Raw genomic sequence first — 9,674 nt, 5'->3', positions numbered from 1 at the left:
ACAACACAAACGCAAATATCAATTTGCTGACAGCCCGCCCTTTACTTCTCCAATGTTTTACGACTTCTCTAACTACTTCACTGAAAATATTACCACTTATTGCCAAGGCAAATGGTAATACATTGTAAACGTGATACTCATCCCCCATTTAACACCTAGGTATGTAGTATCAGAATTTGAAATTCTAATATGATGGTATGCACCTTTCAAATCATAGGAAAAAATGTAATCTTGTCTGTTAAACGTTTGTCAAGCTGTAACGGCATCTTCGTTTTAAATAATGTGGATTTATATGTCTGGCGTCCAATACCAATCTTAGTTTTATATAAATAAGAAGATTTGGTATGAGTGCCAATGAAACAACTCTCCATCCAAGTCACAATGTATAAAAAGTTAACAATTATAGGTCAAAATACGGCTTTCAACAAGGAGCCTTGGCTCACATCGAACAGCAAGCTATAAAGGGCCCCAAAATGGCTAGTGTTAAACAATTCAAACAGGAAAACCGACGGTCTAATCTATATAAAAAACGAGAAAAGAGAAACACCTATGAACCAAACCAACAAAAGACAACCACTGAACAACAAGCTCCTGATTTAGGACAGTTGCATAAAAATGCAGCGGATTTAAACGTTTTAACAGGCGCCAACCTTCACCCTAACCAGATACAGTAGTGTAACATTACAAAATAAAAAGACACACTATAAAATATCAATTGAAATGGCTTAACTCGATCAAAAAGACATTTAAACAAAGACAAGTAAAACTACACTGAACGAAGAAGTTTGATCTATAACACAATATAAATACAATATTAAAACGTATGTGCCTATATAACATAGACGTTACAGGTAGTAATAAAACAGATGTAGGAAGAGTGTCAATAAGACAACTCTTACCTGGGACAAAATGGCGTTAAATAAAACAACGTACACAGTTAAATTTAAATATTATAATTTTGTTGTTAGGAGTACGGAAGTAAACATTTTTTACAAAATTGATAAATTTGTTGTTCAGAGTACGAGTACAGAAGTGAAAATTTATCGTCAACTTAATTCTTGTCAAAGGTGGTACATATCAAAAATAGTGAAACGAGATATTACACAAAATAAGTGAACATTGAATTACAGAAATGCATTAAAAATTATGGCAACAGGTCAAATTAACACGAAAGTACGATTTAGGAGTACTCGCAGTTATTGAAAGCTAGTTAAAAGCCAAAAAACAATCAACAATAAAATATCATACATCAGAGACTAAAATCAATTAAAACACATCCCAGGGATTTAGTGTTTCAACGCCATGGACAGTCAAAGAAGACATGACTTGTGCAATGCCAATATAAAAGCACCGACAGGCAGTAGGATCGTTAGGATTTAACGTTATAATAAATATGTATCATGTTATATATAGATAAAGCAATCTCTAAATAGAAAATTAACGTGGATGTGTATTTATACATCCCAAAAACCATTCGAAAAGAATTCAAATTTAGTTATGTTTTAATTTGTTGATGACAAAATCGATGTTAGTGCCAATGTAAACAATATTCAAAGATCTTATTACAACATTTTAATAATAATAATAATAATAATAATAATAATAATAATAATATCTTTATTAAGATAGAAATTGAAAACAACACGTTTAATAACTTCGTGCGTCCGAAGCGCTTTTCTGGATTTACCTTCATCAGGAACGCTCAAAGCCAAACATTTGAAATCCAAGGGATGTATAAGTACCGAAACAATTGAAGAGCTATATGACAAAATTACCTAAAACAAACACCCAAATTCATCTTAGGTCAACTTTGCCTGAGGGAGTTGAAACCTTAGTTTCTTTATAATTTCAAAATTTATAAACAGACAATTTTAGAAAGGTTTGTTATAAATCATGTCAGTACCGAAGTACTGACTACTGAGCTGATGATACCCTCGGGGACTGATAGTCCACCAGCAGAGGTATCGACCCAGTGATGTAAGAAATTGAAAAAAAAAACACGTTTAATAATTTCAGGCGTCCGAAGCGCTTTTCTGGATTTACCTTCATCAGGAACGCTCAAAGCCAAACATTTGAAATCCGAGGGATGTATAAGTACCGAAACAGTTGAAGAGCTATATGACAAAAATACCTAAAACAAACACCCAAATTCATCTAAGGTCAACTTTGACTGAGGGAGTTGAAACCTAAGTTTCTTTATAATTTCAAAATTTATAAACAGACAATTTTAGAAAGGTTTGTTTTAAATCATGTCAGTACCGAAGTACTTCGGTTAAAACAACAATTGTTGATGTTTGGATTTATATTAATATTATCTGTGATATTTGTCAAATAAGCATTAAATACATCAGCAATACTTTTTGGATCTATAATTTGCTTTTTGTTACAATCATTTATAATTTTAATACAGGTATGATTGTCGGTTCTGCTTACATTATGTAGGTGCTTCCATAATTTACTACTGTTGCCCTTTTTGTGTTCTATGATATTGGTATAATAATTTTGTTTTGTGTTTTCGATGAGATATTTGAATACATATCTTTTTTCTTATGATAAAAATCATGTTTTCTCATGCTATCTCGAATTTCATCATTCATCCACTCATTTTGATACAAATGTTTTACTCGCTTTTTTATGAGTGGAGCATGATGATTTAATACTTCAGTCAAAATATTTGAAAATGACAACAATGCTTCTTCGGGGTCATCAATTTCTAATACACTTTCAAATGAACACTGTGATAAAATCATTCTCATTTAAATGTTTAGTAGACCTGTACGTAATACATTCGTGCATTTTTTTTTCGATTTTAACCCTCTTTTGTGAGAAATGCATACTGGATAATGATCACTGATAGCATTCTTTGTAACAGAAATAAAATGAATATTATCTGGTTCATTACTATAAATATGGTCTACCAAAGTGGAAGATGATTTTGTGACTCGAGTGGGAACAGCAACTATTTGAGTCAAGTTAAAAATGTTTTTCAAATAATCTTATCATTAATAAGATAACCTTTACTAATAAGTTTGTTTAAAGGGGGTCGATGAGTTTACACGGATCACATAGTGATTTCCGCGCTTTTAGTACAATATTACCGTAAAATTTAGGATGTGAAATACCGTTTTTAATAAGTTGTCTACAAGTACAGCCAAATTTACTAATCAAATCTTTGTATCTATGAAAGAATTTAGTAAATGTTTTAAGTAATTTATGGTAACGAAATCCCTGACTTAATAATTAACCAATATTAGCCACTGTTAGAGGGTTTATAACATCGTTTACTCTGCTTATGCATCCTTTTTTCAACAACTTGTCGATCCCTTACGAAACAAAAATTTTATTGTCACGCACCGACTTGTTATTTCTAATACCATTCTCTCTGGAATTGTTAAAAAGCAATCACATACCCGTTTTTTAGAACATTAAAGACGTGGTCGTTAGCACCTATCTTTGTCCAATTATTGACATTTTCCAAGAAGTGGCCAACAGCTACCTGTGTGAAAATGACTATTAAAATTAATCGTAGTATGTGTATTGCTAAGGAATGTGGTGTTGCATAACGTTTGTTTTGTATACAAAGGTGTACTCAAACAACTTCTACCGTTACATAGTAACATATTAGTACTTATCTTGTTTTATGGTCTACCGTAGCATGTGGACACTCTCTCCTCCAATGACCAGTTTATTCGTATTAAATGGAATCGGATTCTCTGAAGCCAGTTGTTTTATCTTGTAAGGAGTTGGCATTGAATCTGTCTTGCGTTTAGCCTTTGCTTTCTTTAACTTGGAATCGGCTCTACTCTGTGCCTTGTATATTCTTTTTTCGTATTCGGAATTCTCCGCTAATGGATTAGTGGCGTATTCGTTGAACAACCCTCCATCCTGCGTCTGTAAAATCTGCTTATTAGATAAGCTTTTGCCTTGATTTAATCATGTTTATACCTTTCGAAATCTTTCTTTTTGCCGTTTGGATGTTGGCATTGGTCAAATTTTCTGTTTCCAACTGGTTGTTTGCTTCCAGAACTTTCACTAAGACCTTCTTCTTGTGTTTATATTGTTCTTTATTGCCCCTTTTCCGAAACTTGTAGGTCTCCTCTGTCATGGTCTTGTCAATTTTGGCTAACTGCGACTCGGACAATGCCTTCTGGCTATCGTGGATGTTTTGCTGAAAACCATGTAACCGTGTGTCTAGCAGTGAAGTTAAGCTGTTCAGTAGTTTGTACTGAGTTCCTTGTTTTGCGCTTTGAACTTCGACTTGGATTATTTCTCTGAGATTGGCGTCCATTTTTAAGTCATGCCTGTACGAACGGCGGCTAGAAAGTGACAAACAAATCGAACATGTCTACAAACGCGGATCTAAATCAACGCTTCTGATTGGACCATACGCCATATTACGCATAACGTCAATACAATATTTTCCCGCTTTACTTTCGAACCGCGAGAAAATATTATTATACCGCAATGTAATGTTATAGCAATTGATATGTTAATAGCAAGGGTATTTTAAATTTTTTTTTAGCGGTAATAGGTTTCTTGTTAAGTAAGAAAACTATTAAGGTTATTCGAAGCTCGTATTAAGTGCAGCAAGGATCGTTTTTGTATGATTTCCCACCCACCCAATATATACAGAATATGTTTATATATTTGAGCACTGTACAGTTTTTGTAAAAACATATTGTTATTAATTTATTATTTGCATGTTCTTACATGATGATTTTCTATTTCCAAAAGTTGGCTCCGCAGCGGTCAGTGTTTGATGGACATTTAATGGTGTTTTTTTTTTTGTTAATGAAATAAAAATTGCTGCACATACACTGACATGCTGTTCCTATAAACAAGTTGATAAATATTTTATGTTCGGTTTGGTTTGAATTAGAACATTATGGCCCATAAAATAGTGTATGGTGCAAGGATGAATGGTGTATGGTGCATGGGAATAATTTTTAGTGTCCATGTTTGGTTTTAAAACATTTAAAATAAAAGTCAAATTTACCAGACACTTATATACATGTATCTGAGGTATAACAACATCTAGGGTAAAAACGTACCAGAATATAACATCACTTGACTGGTATAACCATGTCAGACTCCTCCAAAACAAACAGTTTTGCACCTCATTGATGCGATTTTTTTCTCAGGCATGTACTGAACTAAGTTGTTTCCTTTCTTGAATCCAACCAATCCCTGTTAAATCCCTTCCTGGATTGTATTTTGTATGAAACGTGCTATTCAAAATATCAAAGATTGGCCTGATTTTGTGTCCTGGATCATAACCTAGGGAACCCCTTGGAAGAGCAGTGATTTTATCATTGCAGTGTAAGAAGCGTAATATATTTTGAAATCTGTTTCTGTTGGAAATTTGTGAGAATGATGGTTAGTGATGAAAGTAATTGTCACCTGACTTATTCCAGAAGGATTCGATGATTTGGTTTTTTTTATCATCCCCATTATCATCATCAGACCAACGAATGCTATCATTTCCGCGCGGTCAGTTGGTAACCAGTAATTCATTCTCGAGTGAGTAGATAAAGGCTGTTGTATTGTTTGTATAGTTTGTGTGGCATATCTATTTGTTTCAAATACCAAAACATCTATTAAATTTGTATCGTTTTTCATCATCCACTGTGAAGTATTCAAAATAATCAAATGGTCGGGCGGTGACAGTTGGGAGATTTTGAGGTACAGGTTCCTGTACAAAAGCGTTTTCAATTACAGGCATTACATAAGTATCATCCGTCGGTACACATATCCATCGTTGGTCTCCATTCCATTTTCATTCTCACTGATATCAGATTCAGCTTCTTCTGCATTGTTAGAATCGTCATCATTTTGCTGCGACATTATTCCAGCTGCAGTAGCTGGACGTACGTGACGTCACAATGACCAGCTATTACGTCATCCAATATATGACGTCATGTCTCGATGACGCAGCATTGGAGACACAAATTAAAAAAAAAATTACACTGTATCTTCAGTGTTCTATTAGAAAGAAAAACACTTATGAACATGTGCTTGTATAAATTAAAAGTATGAACACACGTGTTTTTCAGAATCAGCCACACAAACTTATTCAAATTCTTTGTATAGGTATATGTGTCAGAATATTGTTGGAACAGAAGAGCACGTGAAAACATCCGAATGATGAACAATGTTAGAGATAATTTACAAAGCAACGTCGAATGGACAACTATCACTAGTGGCAGTTTTTGAGAGGGACTGGAGTTGACAGGTAGTGATCTGGGTTTAATGCATGTTTTTAAATTCACTGAAGTTAGTGAAAATATAAACATTCATTTCAACCGCGATAAAACGCATTTCATAATGACAACAGAAGATGCTCAGCCAGGTTACACGCAGTTACGGCTAGTGTATAGTAATCATCCTGAAACCTTGACATGTTGTGAAGCGATAGGAGGTGCGTTCTACATGTCAAATACTACATTTAAACAGAAATTATGCGGAGAAAAATTTTCTGAATTATATATTCATGGCCCATGCCTATCTGACAGATATGGATTAATGTTTGACGTTGCCTTCTGCTTGTGGAGTTAATAACAGCAAAACAATGGATAAAACGATCAAATAAGCCATGGCTAGAATGTGCCGTAAAGCAGATTATTAAGAATCACGGTGTTCTTTTCGTTCAATTGTGTGTTTAGGGATCTATAAAGGAAAACTTAAAATAGAGAATGTCGTTTTTCTATAAGAGGAAACAATGCTATTCCAACCTTGGTATCCTCTAGTATTCTCTATCAAAGTGTACACCAGATAAACTTTTCTAATACATGAATTTCACACACATTCATTTTGGATTATTAAATTTGCATTTATTTCGGAAGATGAATATTGTTCGTTTATGGAAATTTCTGTTGTATGATGTTTCGTAACACCGATACATTTATGCCAGATGAATTAAAATTGGGAGTAGAAACTACCGTTTACATATTTCCGCCAATAGTGTATGCTCATTTTCTTTGTTTTTTTTATGTCATTACCATCTTAAAAATCACAGCCAATGTTATGATTCTCTTCGAGATCTACAAATAACAACAGAAAAAAGCTATTTAATAACAGGAAACTTTAGCAAAGCTCTGTCTTACCTTATCCTAGGTATAACGTTTCAACTGGTAAGAGAATCAGCTAGACAAGCTTTTAGCGATCTATAGAATTAAATTCAGAACCAGTATGTAATGCTGCGTTCCGGAGATTATCATTGATGAGGTGAATGTGATATGATAATTTCTCTAATTATTTGGCAATTGAACTCTTTCCGGACCCATTGTTTAAAAAAAAATTAATCAATGTGTGGTTGATATTAGAAGATGATTGGATCAGTTTAAGAGTCGTAACCTTAGTCACCTCACTGGATGAATCAACATGTGCTACATGTAACATGTGCTAATGAAATTGACAACTTTGCGGAATGTGGAAAGCACTCGAAGGGGATTTTCGATTATCAAAAATGAAAATTTATTTGATAATCATTAGAGAAACAGATTCTTACGAAGTTACTTGTGGATTATACGATTTATCCAATCTCGATAGTTAAAACGAGGCTCGGACTTTAAAATTTGATTATCTAACTATCTGATTGGATAAATCCGATAATCCACTGGTACCAATGAAAGCATCTTTATGTCTATCAAAATAAATATTTTGATGAGATTACTTTCTTTTCCTATGATGATTATAAAGTTTTTTGCTCTTATTCATTTGTTTCAGTTCCAAATTTATTTCTTCCTTTGACCGTTTTTGTTTGTTTGTTTTTGTCTTTTGTTTTGTTGTTGTTGTTTTTGCCTTTTTTGGGGTGATAGGGAGTTGTCTCTTATGGTAAAGAATGTAAAACAAATGATGTAATTAACTGCAAGATTTTTCTAATGATGAACAAACAGAAGTAACGGGCGCATGGCGTTTGCGTGCATTTTTGGGTTTATGTATTATTGTGTTCGAGATTTTTTCATATTGAGGTCATAAACCTGTTGCAGATCCAGGATTTTGTAAAAAGGGTCAACAAGACAACGTTTGGAGTGGGACTTGCAGAAATTCTTTGCATCAACCCACGTCCCACCTTCCCCACAGGACCCGCCTTATATCTATCTCTGTAAACCTATGTTGTATTTGCCGATAATCTAGTGGATATTGACATTTAATTTACCTCAATGTGTTTGCGCATCATTACCGACAGCTGACGCAAGACGTATTACAACCGAAGCTCCGGAATCAGTACATGCTCAGTATACTGAGCAATTTTGACCATCCAAAGTTTTCAATGCTGCGTAAAAGATTAATGAACTGCTGATTTTGAAATATTATATAGATATTTGTTTACGACTAGTCAGCAACTATTACTTACATATAATGATTTCCTGATATAATTATTTATCTTACCTCCTATACATTTCTAGGAATATGATTGGTTAAAAGCGTCCGCGTGGAGACCGTGTATATTCCATATTAGGTTAGTAGGGAGGCGGGGCTTATTTCATACACGGTTAGTAGTGGTGTTACGTCCCTTTATAAAAACCAAAAACGATACTGAGAAAAAAATCTTAAAGGTTTCAACAGACCAAGAAATTGATGATGAAGATTGAAATAAATTCATAAAACACATTCAAACCTAACAAGTTGATATTGTTGGCATCTGTTTTTGTAGGATCAATGGAAGTAGTTTCTTAATGCTAACGGTATTGAAGACTTGCTCATTTTGATAGGTCACTAGTCTAAATTTCACACGTTAAGATAGTCGGTAAGATAAATTCGTTACATAGTGTGCTAGTGACGTAATACGGTATATATGGGGTCAGTATATTCCATATGGGGATTCGAGCTTCGCTCTCACCCCATATGGAATTTACTGACCCCATATATACCGTATTAGGTCACTAGCACACTATGTAACTAATAATATCTGAATAATATGTATATGCCGCAATAAGCCTTATTTCAACTTGAATACGCCGTTTTTGTATCCAGCCGCTCTACCTGATATCATGTTTTCTTCAGTTGTACAGCAAACCTTCAGGATGCTACTTGCCCGAGTAAAATTTACGTAATGGTCTATAGTCCCGCTTTCTTTAAAGTCATGGCTAATGAAGTGTCACACCTGGGTAAGCTTTTATCTCTTGATAAATTCCATATTCATGAAAGGTCGCAACACAAGAACAAACTATATAGAACAACAAACGAAAAAAAAAACAAATATGAGAAACAGCAAAAAACGACAACCACGCAATTACAGGTTCCTAAGCCAGTTTAGTTATAAAAAGAAAAGAATGTCTGCATTAAAAGTAAAAGTAGGGAGCCATCAGAAAGATCCACTTCGTTGACTGATTAGGGCAACAAATTATTGTTATTCATGCAAAACGATGATATACATATTTTTCAATCTATAAATTGAAAACGAACAGATATAGACAAATTAGACATAGACAAATCGACCTTATACGATAGCACGTGCTTGTGTGTGTATTTATTCATGCATTGTTGATTGTTTTTTTTTTTTTTTTTTTTAATTTTTGTAATTTGAATATACGGTTTAGTATGTTATAAATCAAATATGAGAATTTGAGTCAAATCGGTGAACATGATTTGACAGCTAATGCCCCTTTAAATTTGATGGTTTACAAATTTCCAATGTTGGACAGTCCTTTGATATGCATTAAAATTAAGCG

The sequence above is a fragment of the Mytilus californianus genome, unplaced genomic scaffold (genome assembly GCF_021869535.1).
Source record: "Mytilus californianus isolate M0D057914Y unplaced genomic scaffold, xbMytCali1.0.p SCAF_4, whole genome shotgun sequence".
Taxonomy (NCBI): Eukaryota; Metazoa; Mollusca; class Bivalvia; order Mytilida; family Mytilidae; genus Mytilus; species Mytilus californianus.
The sequence above is the reverse complement of the archived record's forward strand: the minus strand, read 5'-3'. Positions refer to the sequence as shown.